Source organism: Hypanus sabinus, chromosome 14, assembly GCF_030144855.1.
Source record: "Hypanus sabinus isolate sHypSab1 chromosome 14, sHypSab1.hap1, whole genome shotgun sequence".
NCBI lineage: Eukaryota > Metazoa > Chordata > Chondrichthyes > Myliobatiformes > Dasyatidae > Hypanus > Hypanus sabinus.
In genome coordinates this window covers 19,959,379-19,974,753 of record NC_082719.1, presented here as the reverse complement: position 1 = coordinate 19,974,753, position 15,375 = coordinate 19,959,379, and the positions used below count along the sequence as shown (strand labels likewise).

Here is a 15,375-nt window from a genome sequence, read left to right as displayed (position 1 = left end):
TGCCTCCCTGCCTTGTTTGCCTTGACTTCAAAAATAGCATGATTTATTTGCTCCGAGCATTTTTGATATCAACTGTTCCTGGGAAAATTCATCCACAATCAACATAAATGCTTGAAACATCCAGCAATTGCCATCCACACCCTGTGAAACTAAACATTACAGAGATGAAAATGCGATTACTGGCGGGTAATTTCAGTGTGGACGTGGAAAGCAAATAGATAACCGGCATAACAATCTAATTCTGCACCTTAAAGACAAATTGCAGAGGATGGGAGAGGCGATAATTGATTCCAGAGTTACTGATTAAAATTGCCACAGGCATTACACTGCTATTATTAATAGATATAGTGTTATTCTAATTCAGTAAACTTCATTTAAAAACACAAATACAATGAAAATCATGCATCAAAATCATACTTCTAACATTGACAAGTGTTCCAGAGAAAATATATAGGCAAACCATTGTGGAAGCAATGAGAGAGATAATTAAAGGCATAGTTGAAGACCTATATTTTGAGAATTTCACCAGAAAGGGACTTAGAGGTCTAAGAAGAACCAGGAAAGACAATCATGAACACAACTAGATCTTTGATGCATCTGGAAAGGTGAGTCCAGTAAAACACTGCACCGAGGGTATGGCAGTTCAGTAGCTAACTTACTGGACTAGCAGCCAGAATTCTAGGTAGTTAATTTAAACAGCTGAATTTGAATTCTGCAATGTTATCTGGGGGACTTAAATTCAAATAATTGAATAGAGCCAAGAGGTAATATTACAGCTATACAGTACCCTGGTCAGACCCCACTTGGAGCACTGTGCTCTGTTCTGGTCGCCTCACTACAGGAAGGATGTGGAAACCATGGAGAGGGTTCAGATGAGAATAGGTTGAGTGAACTTGGCCTTTTCTCCTTGGAGTGACAGAGGATGAGAGGTGACTTGATAGAGCTGTGTAAGATGATGAGAGACACTGATCATGTGGATAGTCAGAGGCTTTTTCCCAGGGCTAGCATGAGAGGACACAGTTTTAAGAAGCTTGGAAGAAGGTACAGTAGAAGTCAGGGCTGAGTTTTGTTTTATGCAGAGAGTGGTAAGAGCATGGAATGGGCTGCTGAAGGCAGTTGTGGAGGCAGATATGATAGGGTCTTTTAAGAGGCTCCTGGATAGGTACATGGAGCTCAGAAAAATACAGGGCTATGGGTAACCCTAGTTAATTTCTAACATACGTATTCAGCACAGCATTGTGGGCTGAAGGGCCTGTTTTCTATGTTTCTGTCTGGCTGGCTGTTAATGTGTGGTGGACAATAGCCTGAGCCCACCACATCAGCCAGCCATGGGGAGGGGAGGGTTCACCAGCACAGCCACAGGGAATAGAGGGAAGGGATCTCCACCATAGCAATGGGAAGGGGAGAGTTCCTGTCACAGCAATGGCGAGGGCAGGTGGCCCCACTAGGCTCCTGCGCATCAGTGCTATCAGTAACACGGCTCTTTATATGTATGATACTGACCCCAGTTAGTTCTGATTCCAAGATCACTCTCATTCCACAGAACATGCCCTCGAGAGCTAAGCAAAACACCAGTGTAAAGAAGTGTTCGTGAAAATTGCTACTCGCGTCTGAGGAATCCCAAGTTTGAGCTTTTGAGGATTCATTAATTTGTACGAAGGTAATGGATGGAAAAGTTTCCATTAGTATTGAGTAATACATTGATATAGGCTTTTCAATTCAATGAAACTGTACGTTGTCTACACTACACTGGGGTATCAGACACTGTTCGATTGACATTTCTTGCTTTGAATGATCTGAAATGTTCTTCAATAAAGATGAAAGTTTGTGGGTAAAATTTTTAAACATTTAAGCCAAATTAGGTAGCTTAAAAGTTAGTGTCGGTTAGAAAAGCCACAGGACAGCTACCTTTACACGTTGTATAAGCTAGCATCGTCTGACCACGTATAAATTCCCTACGCTTTTCAATCTGCCAAAAAGATAATTCATTCACGAGCACTGGCATCTCTCGTCAAGCATAAAAAGCATGAGAGAATCAGTTGGCACACCAGACTGATGGGAATAAAGACTGACATTAGCTGTGTAACTTCTTATTTTTCAACAAGTAAACAAAGCCACATTCTCAATAATACTTGTTTTATTGCTTTTGCACTCAGTCTGTGCCAAAATGATCACTTTGTATTGTAATTAGAAGGTACTAATACAGGTCAGTATTATTAATTATCTTTCAAATAACTGAAAACTTCAAAGTTCCTACTAACATTTGCATTTCAAAAGAAAATACAAAAATGAGGATTTACACTATTTATTTTTACCTGGTCTATAAAGCACTAATACTTTCCTTGTTCTCTTTGAAAGAACATGTTAAAGGCATGCATGGTTGAGGTCTGAGTTGGTGAATGATCATTGAATCCCCTCCCTCTGAACAACTCTGCAAATGATGATAAAACTCAACAGTTCCTCTTCACAGGTTTTGCCATTACATCTACCAAACTTGGCCTGGCTACAAAACAAGCCAACATGACCGACCTATACACAATGTCCCTCAAATTTGATGGGGTCCTAGTCTTACCCAGGAAGTCACAAATAATTTTAAAATGTGGTTTTTAGCACCAATGCACACAATAGCAGAACTCAACAGGGTTGCAATAGATTAGCTTAGTTAATGTTATAATTACCACAAAGAACATGCCTTGGAACTGAATTCCTATTCCTTTCCTTCTTAATGATAGCCCAGGAAAAGTTTTTTGGTTACGAAACTTTGCTCAAATGTTGATTGGATCTACTGGAGAGGTGAAGCTACTGGGAGTGATTGCTGGCATTATCTTTTTGTATATCGGGAAGCCTGAAACCATTCCTTCTATGTTTATGCATGTCAGATGTTGGGATCATCTCCCTCCCTCTGCTGTCAACTAATTTTTATTAAATGAGCTTGCTGTTTGGCAGCAAGAGGGGAAAAGGGAGTTTCAGACATGGGATGGTGAGAGTGGGGTGGGGGAGGGGTGAGGACAAGGTATGTGTAAGGAAGAGAAAATCAGAGCAAAAGGATGACAGATTTGAACAGTCAGTTTGTCCAACCAACGTGTCTGCATAGACTCATCAAACCGTATATAGAGTATCAAGAGCTTGATCCAATGCTGTGAAGTCACAGTCAGAAAACGTACATCACAACTGTGGTTCAAAATGAGGCACTGGCTAAGGTGAATGAGATCCTATGTCCATAGCCATCTCCATAAAACATAGGAGCAGAATCTGGCCATTCAACCCATCAGGTCTGCACTGCTATTCATCATGGCTGAGTTATTTTCCCTTTCAACCCCATTCTTCTGCCCCACTCCCCATATCCTTTGATGCCATGACTAATTAAGAATTTATCAACTTTCATTTTAAATATACCCAATGACTTGGCCACCACAGCTATTCAAGCAATGACTATCACCACCCTCTGGCAAAAGAAATTCCTTCTCAAGTCCTTGTATTGTGAGACTGTCTCCTCTGGTCCTAGAGTTCCCCACTGTAGGAAGCATCCACTCCATGTCTATCAATATTTGATAGGTTTCAACAAGATCGCCCCCTCATTCTTCTAAACTCCAGCAAGTACTGGCTCAGAGTCATCAAACACCGCTTATACAATAACACTTTCATTCCGGGAATCATTCTTGCAAATGTCCTCAGGAGTCTTTCCATTGCCAATATATCCTTTCTTAGACAAGGGACCCAAAACTGTTCACAATACTCCCAAGTGTGATCTGACCAATGCCTTATAAGGCCTCAGTATTACATCCTGGCATTTGCCTTCCTTACCACCAACTCAACCTGGATGAGGAATTCCAAGTCTTTGCACTTTTGATTTTAGGAATTCGCTCCGTTTAGAAAACAGTCTACGCCATTATTCCTTCTACAATCCTTGTGCATGACACACAATTCCCAACACTGTGTTCCATCCACACTTCTTTGGCCACTCTCCCAATCAGTGTAAGTCCCTCTGCAGAGTCCATGCTTCTTCAACACTACCTGATCCTCCACCCATCATCTGCAAACCCGGCCACAAAGCCATCAATTCTGCCATCCAACATCTACTGGCATGCCTTTGTCGTTAAGTCGAGTCCGACTCTTCGTGACCTCATGGACCATGTGGACCAGAGGGTTTTCATGGCAAGATATGGAAGTAGGTACTGCTGCTGCCCAGGTAGGGACCCGGCTTGGTTTGAACTCAGGGCCACCTGCCTTGAAGTTTCCCACGACACCTCCAGCTTTATATTAATTAACATTAAGAAGAAATGACCAAAGATTAATTTCTGAATTTACCAATCAGATCTCCATTCGTCACAACATGGAAGAGCTGAAGTATGTGTGAACATCTTTCACACCTTCTGGCACAGTGCCCTAACTGTCTGCCAAGCACTAGCACTGTGCAGAGAAGAATAATGGTTCAGAGATTCAGTGCTACGGCCAGAATTTTTTTCATCTACCACGGGAGTTCTCTGGGATCATTTTGGTAGCAGTTTACATTCCACCTTAGGCCAATGTCAAGCAGGCTTTAGATGATCTGAGCAAAGGGATCAACATGCACGAAACAGCACACCCTAATGCCTTCACCATCGTTTTGAGAGATTTTAACCAGGCAAGTCTGAAAAAAATCACTAAGCAGCAACCATCAACTGATCACTTGTAATACCAAGGAAACAACACACTAGGCCATTGTTACATCACCATCAAGAATGCCTACCATGCTATTCCACGCCCTCACGTCGAGAAGCTGTACTTCTACTCCTCGAATATAGGCAGAGACTGAAGACTGCAGCACCAGAAGTGAAGACCAAGAAAGTATGGACCAGGGAAGCACAGGAGCACCTACCGGACTGTTTTGAATTGGCGGACTGGGCTGTATTCAGGGATTCATCTTCGAACTTGGATGAGTATGCTGCAGTTGTTACCGACTTTATTAAAACCTGTGTGGATGAGTGTGTGCCTACAAAAACTTACTATACATTCCCAACCAAAAGCCGTGGATGAACCAGGAGGTACATCGTCTGCTGAAGCCTAGATCTGTGGCACTCAAGTCTGGCAACCCGAACCTGTACCAGAAAACCAGGTACGATTTGCAGAGGGCTAATTCAAGGGTGAAGAGACAATTTCGAATGAGGTTGGAGGTGACATGGATGCATGGCAACTCTGGCAGGGTCTGCAAGACATTATTTCCTACAAGCGAAACTCAATAGTATGAATGGCAGCAATGCTTCACTACCAGATGAACTCAATGCCTTCTATGCCTGCTTTGAAAGGGAAAACACAACTACAGCTGTGAAGATCCCTGCTGCACCTGATGAACCTTGGATCTCTGTGTCAGAGGCTGATATTAGGCTGTCTTTAAAGAGAGTGAACCTTCGCGAGGTGGATGGACCCGATGGAATACCTGGTAAGTATCTGGTAACCCGCTAAGTTAACAAATTTCACATCACATGCCAGTGATAATAAACCTGATTCTGATTCGATATTCATCCCATCGATGCTTTCATCAACCCCTCCTCCAAGTTGTTAAAATTATAAACGAAAATATCTAATACGGCTTCATTATCACAATTAACAAATACGTAAATTTGGTCAGTTGACAATTACTAATTATATAATTGCAAGCAGGCTGACAGTAAAATGTGAGAATCTCACAACCAACCAAACCAACAGGCAGTTTAAGTTATACTAATATCTTACTTAAATGAAAACTAACATAAGCATGAAAGCATTTTCCACAGCCAGTTCCTATTAATGCTCAATGTCTTCTGGATTTTCTCCAAAATTGCTCTACGAACTGTGAAGACATCATCACAATCAGACATCAAGGTGCTCTAAACAGATACAGACAACTTAATTAAATACAAATACACTGGCATTCATAAGTCAATGCCAAAAGCATTATGGAACAATTTTAACTGCCGCCCATCAGTAGTGCATACATTCCTGCCAGAGGTTTCTTGTCACTGTTATTTCCTTAATAGAAGATTACACTTCAGTACAAAGCATACCATTTAGATGAACTTATTTGAAATTACTTCATGTTATATTTATAACATTACAAGAGTTATTGCAATGCTTTGCGAGCTTGAAATATTTCATTAACAGACCAGAATCAAGAAACAATAGAACAATAAAAATTTTAACTGAAGATCATGATCAGTTGATTAAATGAAGTCAAATGAGATGATCAAAGTCACAGTTATTATCAAGATGTGTACATGTCACCATGTAATACCTTGAGATACATTTTCTTGCAGGCAATTACATGAACATAAAGAAATACAATAGAGTTTATGAAAACTATACATAAACAATGAATGACAACCAACCACTGTGGAAAAGAAGAGAAACTGTGCAAACAGTAAATAAGTAAACAAGCAAATAAATAATTAATACTGAGAACCGAGTTGCAAAGCCAGTCAAAGTGAATCTGTAGTTTATGGAATCAGTTCAAAGTTAAGGTGAGTAAAGTTATCCACACTGATTCAGGAACCTGATGGTTGAAGGGAAATAACTGTTCTTGAACCTGGTGGTTGGGATCCAAGGTTCCTTTGGCAGCAGCGAGAAGAGAGCATAGCCTGGATGGTGGAGGTCCTTGATGATAATCAGAACTACGGGCTAACACAACTTAATGTTCAAAAAATAGTGTCACTTAGTGGAAGACACCTTCACAAAAGCTGTTTAAATTAACTTATTTAGTTTATCTGTAGTATTATGTAATGACAATTTTATGTGAAAATAACACAAAATAAAATTTTATTTGTGTGCCAGAATAGAGAGATAAAGGCTATGGAATTTAAAGCCAACAAGAGGCTAGACGTTAGTTGACACACAACTGGAGAAGATCAACACAAAGATTTTGACTCAGCACATATTATATTTTAATTTTTTTTAAATTTTTACATTATATTACATTTTTTTAAAAATTAAGATGAATATACTTAATTGGTAATAGATCATACTAAATCCAATAAGCTGCTATTGCAACATTTATTCTTTAAAAAACTGCAAACTCAACTCTATTGCGTGAAAAGTTGTTTGGATTGTTAAATCTGTTTCTTTATTTTGTGAAGGCAGGTTGCAGAAGACAGCCACAAAGAATCATTAGTGCTGTGTGTTAATTTCCTGATCCTCATCTCCCAACGGGCTACACTGAGCCAGGTGTCAGGCATGCAAGGCTCAGCTTTTAATGTACAAAGTAGGTGCAACTGCAATAAGACTTACAAACACCTTCCAGATCACAACAGTTTGATTGATATGTGTCAACAGATCCACCCACCTGTGGTATACAATCCTGAAATTCGGCCTCTCGCAAGCAGACACGGAATGAAGAAACACCATGGAACCCATTTAAAGAAAATATCAAAGGAAGGGAGGAGATTGGGGCTGAGAGGGAAAATGGATCAGCCATGTCAAAATAGTGGAGCAGACTCGATGGGCCAAATGGCCTAATTCTGCTCTTATATCCTATGGTCTTATCAAACACCCAACGTACGAAAAGAAAGAATAAATCGCGCAAACAACAAAATGTGAGTAAGAAAGACATAGAATATTAAACATCCAGCTGCCGGTCCCCGAAATGCTCCAGGAGCCACAGCCACTGAACCGGTTCAGTTTAGCGCTGTGTTGATATCTGCAGGTCTCAGCTCCGTGCTGAAGCACCTTAATCAAACAGTGCAAACGAGAAAAAAAAAGTAACCAGAAACACATGGACCATGAACCTCCAGAATTCTCCAAAAACTGAGTTCACAACCGCGGAGTGCGTATCGCACCAAGGACATTAAACATCAAACAGCAAAGCTCTGTAAGGACGGAGTCCCACAACCATGAGTCACAACGAGGTGATTGAACTTTCACCTTCCTCCGGCAGCAGCGAGAGGCAAACTCGTCAAATGCAGGTGGATGGTGCTGAACAACTGGTCGTCCTTGTCAACCTCAATCTTGTTGATGCCAGTATTTCAGTTATAATCACACAGGGCCTCCTGTAGGTTTTTTAAAATTGCAGTTGTTACCGAGATAGGCCCTCCTGGCCTTTTGAGCCATGCTGGCCAGCAATTCCCCAGTTTAACCCTAACCTAATCACGGGACAATTTATAATGACCAACTAACCTATCAACTGGTACATCTTTAGACTGTGAGAGGAAACCAGAGAATAAGGAGAAACCCACATAGTCACAGGGAGAACGTACAAACTCCTTACAGGCAGTGACAGGAATTGAACCCAGGTCGCCTGCACTGTAAAGCGTTGTGCGAACCACAGTGTTCCAACTCACTATTTTGAAAAGTATTTTTCATTTAAGTTCATTGTCTGATAATTCTGTTTTTACATGTCGGTGAGCTACTATACATTGTTTAATTCAGATGGAGTCAGAGAGCTACAGTATAGAAACAAGCCATTTGGCCCTCAGGGCACAGAGCCAACACTGATCATCAAATGCCCATTTACCCCAATCCCACATTTTCTATACCAGACTAAAAGATTGTGACAAAAATTTTGTAGTGAAAATGCTTGAAACAGTGGTGTACATTATACCTGTTAAAACATCAGTAAAGTTGATTTAATTCCAGAAACTTTGACTAAAACATATATCTGAAACATTGAAATTTCAGACATTTCATTAATAATACACAAAGCTATTTTTTTTCAGAAATTCGACACAATAGTTTCCAAAAAAACTGTTCAGCAAGTAACAGACACAAAATGCTAGTGGAACGCAGCAGGCCAGGCAGCACCTATAGGAAGAAGCATGGCGACGGTTTGGGCCGAGACCTTTTGTCAGGACTGTGGGTCTCGGCCCAAAACAGCAACTGTGCTTCTTCCTATAGATGCTGCCTGGCCTACTGCGTTCCGCCTGCACTTTATGTGTGTTGCTTGAATTTCCAGCATCTGCAGATTTCCTCATGTTTGCCTGTTCAGCAAGTAATTTGGTTTGACATTGTTTTTAACAAAGGCACTACTGAAATTGATGAACAACCTCCTTGTATTTACAGCATTTAAATCTAAATTGACAACTCTAAAGACTAGGCAACTCACAGAAAGGACACTGTTGTCAGAATAATCTTCACCTTTTTTGCTCTATTAAGTCAGAAAGGTGATCATGATCAGGAGCAATAAAAATTCCAAAACCTTTGGAAAATGTCACAAAGATTGAACGTTAACACTATAAATAGCTTGGAGATCCAACATTAAATTGGTTACCTTAACCTTTGGCTTGTAACTTTATAACCTGCTAGGTCATGTTTGTAATACCTTGGTTAATAGTTGACAGGTTCGGGCCACAAATGCAGTTAGTAGGTGCCTTCATGAATTTTGAAAAGATTGATGACTTCTTGCCTGCAAGACAGTGTTGAAGTTTATTGAGTTAAATGCCCATTCTCAGTTGACTGTGCCATAGTATTGTGATGGATATTCACTGTCCTGGGCCAGGGGGCCTTTCTTTTTTTGCCAAGCTCAGCTTTCTAAACACCAGCAGCTGACACTTCTAAAGATTAAAGGGTTGTTTTTGTAAATAAGTTAAACTTCCAACCAATATTCTTTGATTAGCTTCTTGCTGTAAACAGGAGACAGACTTCATTTTTTAATGTAAATGGCAAGCAGTAGTCAGTTTAAAGTTCAGAGGACAGCTTTGCAAACAAGCATTCTCTATAGAGCCACCAACTCTTGGCACACATCACCTGGGTGTGTTGCTCATGAGGAGCTTTGTAAGACAGTAGGTTATCTAATTAGGCTCTTCTTAAACTAGACAATGTTGGCTAAGTTATTTATTTAGAGATACACCACTGAGTAGGCCCTTCTGGCTCTAGGAGCTGTGCTTGCTCAGAAACCCACCAATTTAACCCTAACCTAGTCACAGGACAACTTACAACTACTAATCAGTACGTCTTTGGACTGTGGGAGGAAACCAGAGCATCCAGAGGAAACCCACTCGCACACAGGAAGAACGTACAAATGTACAACGTGCTTTCACAGGATGTCAGAACTGAACTCTGAGCTCCGACACTCCGAGCTGCAATACTGTCACACTAACCACTACACTACTGTTCAAGGAAGCTTGCACACCAGATCAATATTATCATTTAGCATATCAAATAGTTGGTTGACTTGTGTATTCAAGGTCAGCATTCACAGGTTTAACTGTGGACATCTGGGATCTCTGTCTCCAGAAGCTTTTAGACCACTTGTGTTAAAAGGTATCTAAAACAACACACATGTGTGAAGTCAACCAAGTGGTAAGAAAAAGGTACAATATAAATGTAGAGAGCAGTCCAGACTTTTTAGGAATGGTGCAGGAGCATCAAGAAGAATAACAGAAACACGTGGGTGAACTAGAATCCACTTCTCTGCCTTCAACTTCTATGAGGAATTCATCAGGATGCCTTCTTAGCTTACAGGAATTGTACCAGTTTTAGAAATGGTTTGTAATTTGGAAATCTTTTATAAGATAGAAACCCTCTGTTTTAAGAATGTTGGAATTAAATGTGTATCACTGAAAATAAATGACCTGTCTTTAAACTTCTTTGCTAGCTGGAAGTATCTCTTCCTTGGTAGGGAGGGATGAGCCACCACTCAGAATTGGCAGCTAAACTGATGGTAGAGTTTAAACAGGGAAGCAAACTAGTCTTTGAGGAGCAGGTAGTTACAGTATAACCTGTAACTTAGTGAGGGTACCTGCAGCTATAGGATAGGGCTTAAGGTCTTAGCTTGAGGACAGCAATGCTAATACCATCACAGTATCAGCCATGGGCTGAACTACACTAGCCAAGAAAATCCATTGCCATGTTGTGTGTTTAGCCCAGGGTGAGTTTTTGTTTTATTATTATTCTTTCATGGTTTGGTTTTAAGACTTAAATCAGAAAAAGAAATGCTTGAAAAATCATTAACAGGAAACTTTGCAAATAAGAAAGGTCAAAGAACAATGCGCTTTTCGAAAAATAAAAGGAGCTGTTGTCTATGCTGTCTACAGAAGTGGTCAAGGTAAGCAATAACAATCCACCCAGGTCCAAGTACTACCAAGGTTACAGCCAGAATTAATTCTACAACAAAGGAGTTCACTTCAAAGAGAACCCCACTCAAATGCCCAATGATAAAAACAGGCCATTAAACAGCAGACAGGTCAAATACCTCATCCTGTCAATCAAGGGATTAACTGAAAATTTCCAGTAATGTAATTAAGTTAAGGCTTGGATTCCAAACCAATGCAGCATTTTTACTCTCCCATGGCTGATCAAGCTTGAAAACAAACTGAATAAAAAACAAAGCCACAAAGAAGATATTTTCCCACAGTACACATGTACTTAAATTGAAACAACAGTTGCAACTGATGCAAAATGGCTGAAATACCCATGTCCTTTCACAATCTTTAGTCTCTTTAAACCCACACCAGGTACATTTAATAAGCACTTCCTGATTAATTTCGCCTTTTTCCAATACTCTTCAGGTATTGAACCACCAGATTTGAACAGTCACTCTGCTATCTGCACTAATAAAAGATTCAGTACTTGCAGCTGCAATGACAAAACTATAGACAATACACAAGTGCCCAAGGGTCCCCATCAACCACATTCAACCCTCTGTTTCTTTCACAGGTACAGGATTACTAGGGTAACTGCTGTTCCAACAGCCCCTGTTTACATCCCGCTGCAGGAGTCCGGCGCCTTTGTTCAGCAGTTGTGGAGGCACGCGGTCCCAATAGGAGTCAACGCACAACAATCTGAAGCACAGTCCACGTTAGCCCTTTGCCGAGGTCCACCCTGGACTACAGAGGAAAGGGGCGGCCCAATGACGTAGCCAGTGCAGCTGCTATCCCAGAGCTCCAGCAGCACAGGGTCAGTCTTGTTCTCTGGTGCGGTCTGCGTGGACTTTACGTGTTTTACAAGCTGACTCCAGATGATCCCATATCCTCTCACACGCCACGTGCAAGCCAACTGGCTAATGTAAGTGGCTCCTAATGTGTAGGTGTGGCAGAAACTGGGGTGAATTAAGGAGAATGTGGGGAGAGTGAAAATGGGACTAGTGCCGGATTCATGTAAATAGGCTGTGGCTGGGCAGTGCAAACTTGATGGGCTGAAGGGCCTGTTTCTGTTCTGTATCACTTTATGCTCCCATGTCTATATTAATTTTCTTTTAAGTTAGATTCTATCACGACAGCAGGGCTTAAATCTGATTTGGTATTCTCATATGTATGGTGAGTTGTCATAGACTGAGGCTAATTGTTTAGATAGTGGTTTGCCACACCCAGCCTATTCAAAACAGCAATCTTAAATCTGCACCTTGTTTTATAAAGTCATGGGAAAACATTCTTCGTGCAAAATTAGATCCCTGCTGATCTGGTTTTCCCTTCTTGCATACACCTCCGCCAAAGTCTCGTCCTTCCTTGGACAAACATCCCTCCTTGCCCTATTGCTTTTAGCAATCTCAGCCAGTAATGCAGAATTTTGCAACAGTTGTTAATGTGATGCATTCGCTGTTTCTATACTTAAGGAAACATCCCTTGTTCCACCATTCACAGGAAGCAGAGACGAGAGGGGATGATGTTCAGTTCCAGGCTACAGACAACGGCTTGGTGAGCTGGAGAACAGGATGAAAAAAAAAATCATAAAAACTATAACCTTTCTAGGTTTCCAGAATTGCTAAATAATAAACTATGTACTAACTGGCTCACTAAACTGAATCACAGAGGAAGAAATGTAAGCAATCACAAGAGTCAGTATGCAAATTCCACAGTGTCAGCATCAGAAGTTGCCCTGATGACGACCATTCTCCCGCCCATTCCACAGGAATGGTCATTCTTAGATTTTCTTTTTTTCACCACCAAATGTTTTCTTAAACCAAGGTGTGTAAAGAAGAAAGGCAGTATTGTGCTTACTCATCTGAGGTAGATTTCTCCCATACCAGATCATAGGTTTGAACTTTGCAGCTAAACTGACAGCCGACACCCAAAAGAGTTACAGTGGCACACACCGGTGTGTGTACATTGTGCAGGATTTTTCCTTGCAGTTTAGAGGGATGCAAGGAATGTGAGAAGCACGTTCTGTCTGACCTCAAATGTACGCATTTTCAGTGATGACAAAAGCAGAACAAATATAATTTTCAAAATAGTTCATTCATTAATCATTTCAGCTTAGATAGACACACTTGAGAATACATGAAAGTGCAGTTTCATGGAATACTAAAGACTGCCTTGCTTCACAGCTATGCTCTAAAATCTTTGCAGAAAGCAGCACACAACGTGGAGGAACAGGAATCATTGTCAGCAACTTGGATTTCTATTGGAGCTAAAAATATGCAATTTCCACAGGTTGTTGTCAGATTTCTTCTATTAGCAAGACCATACAGCCTCTGGTTGCTCATAACTCACAACTTACGTTTGCAGGGTGATAATGACCTGAATCAGCTTCATGCTATGGGTTCAGGTTTAAACCTACATAATTATAGTCGACCCCCTTACCCGTGGGGGATTGGTTCCGGGATCTCTCACGGATGCTCAAGTCCCTTATTCAAACTGTCAATGCGGTGAACCTTAGGACCCAGTGGAACCCCAGACCTTATTTAACCTGTCTCAGTGTGCTGGACATTAGGACCTAGCGGCAGAGATCTGGATCCACAGTGTTTCTGTTCACGAAAATAATCACTAACACCATTGAAAATAAGGTGGAAATAATAAAGCGATCGGAAAGAGGTGAAACGCCATCAGTCATTGGAAATGCGTTAGGCTACAGTCGGTCAACGATCAGAACAATTTTAAAGGATAAAGTGAGAAAGGCTCTGTCCTGGTGAAAGCTACAATTATTACTAAGTGACGCAGTGGTTTAATTATTGGGTTTTGGGTTTTTGATCCTCTACAACAACTCGGCATGGTGGAGAGCACACTAGAGAGCGGTCTGTCCCGAGTCCCAAGAACTTCTGTTCCCGAGCCCCGCGCTGAAACATACGTTCTTAAGTTTTTTATATGCATAGAAAGGTAAAATATAGACTATATACTAAGACAAATGTTCGACTAACTGATGCTAAATGATACCGGATGTACCTGTTCCGACTTACTTAGTAAGAGAACTTCCGATTTTTTTCGATCCCAATCCACAATAACCTACACACATCCTTCTGTATACTTTAAATCATCTCTACATTACTTATAATACAATGTAAATGCTATGTAAAATCGTTGTTATACTGCATTGTTTAGGGAATAATGACAAGAAAAAATGTCTGCACATGCTCGAAGAAGTGCTGGATTACACTTAAGAAAATATAGATTCGCGGTTGGTTGAATTCGCGCATGCGGAATTCGTAGATAAGGAGGGCCGACTGTATTTTGTTTAGTTCAAATGTTTCATACTTATACTGTGTCATGTTCATACGACTGTCCTTCGAGTGCAACAATCCAATGGAGGGAGAATTAAACCTGTCCTTGACAAGAATAATCATTGAATGTCTACAGTTGGCCTTTAGAGAAAAGGTCTATTAGTTTCTTCAGACATAAACACCCTATGTTGCCCTAATAATCCTACTTGCAGCAAAAGAGGTAACACAAAAAGCCAATTTGCAAAAACAATACAATTCCCATTGTGAGAAAGTTCTTCTCCATTCACACGCCCCATCCATGATGTTGCTCACTTGAAGTATCCTATTTTTTGTAATACACTCAATCAACGCCAACTTGAAAGGTTACCAGTGACATTCTATATGATACCCGTCACTGACAGAGACTTCAACACTATCACTGATCAATAATAACTTTCCCAGCTTATTCCTGCAGCAGAATGAGATTACCAGTCAATGCCTGCATGTGTGCCTTTCTCTACCTGTATTTGAGTCTGTTATGTTATTATCAGATATTCTTGCAAATCATAATCAATATATCTTTGTGCCTTGATTCTGCCTCTCTTGGCTCCAGAACACGATGAATCATTTGCTGATCTGCTTCCAGAGGTTTCAGGTACTGCTATTTGAATGGTCAAAGACCAAGAGGCAGCTGAGGAGTGGGGATCCCAAGTACCTTTCTTCCTATCCCTCACCATGGACACAGTGATAGAATTTTGCCCTGTTTCTTTCCATGCCGTGGCATTATGTCCGCACAGACCAGGGAATAACAAAGAAATCTTGCCCATTTACTATTCCGAACCAAATGGATAACTTTCAAATGGCCACACTCACATTATCCAACATTTGCTTTGCCTTTCTGATAAAATGTTTTAAATCTAAATGTCAGTTTTCTTAAATGTAAGCTATTTGGGACCCAATTGATAGTGGACAGCCGGGCAGTTGAGTGATGCCTGAAGCAGCCCACAGGTTACAATGCCCCTGCCATACTTCTTGCAAAGTCTACAGGGAGCAAAGTCATTAGACTCAGCATTGACCCC

General features: G+C 40.8%; 1 protein-coding gene across 10 annotated transcripts in view; it reads right to left on the bottom strand.

Annotated features, from left to right (window-relative positions):
* Positions 1-15,375, bottom strand: part of shroom3 (shroom family member 3) — a 429,988-nt gene that overhangs the window by 87,444 nt on the left and 327,169 nt on the right. For 3 of the 10 annotated variants that reach the window (XM_059988831.1, XM_059988828.1, XM_059988832.1), the window contains exon 2: positions 9,266-9,349. The exons of 6 other annotated variants lie outside the window; for them this stretch is intronic. The gene's annotated coding sequence lies outside the window, so the exon portion shown is untranslated. Of the gene's footprint in view, positions 1-9,265; positions 9,350-12,285; positions 12,584-15,375 lie in introns of all 10 variants that reach the window. One more of the 10 variants, XM_059988829.1, reaches the window with a different exon arrangement.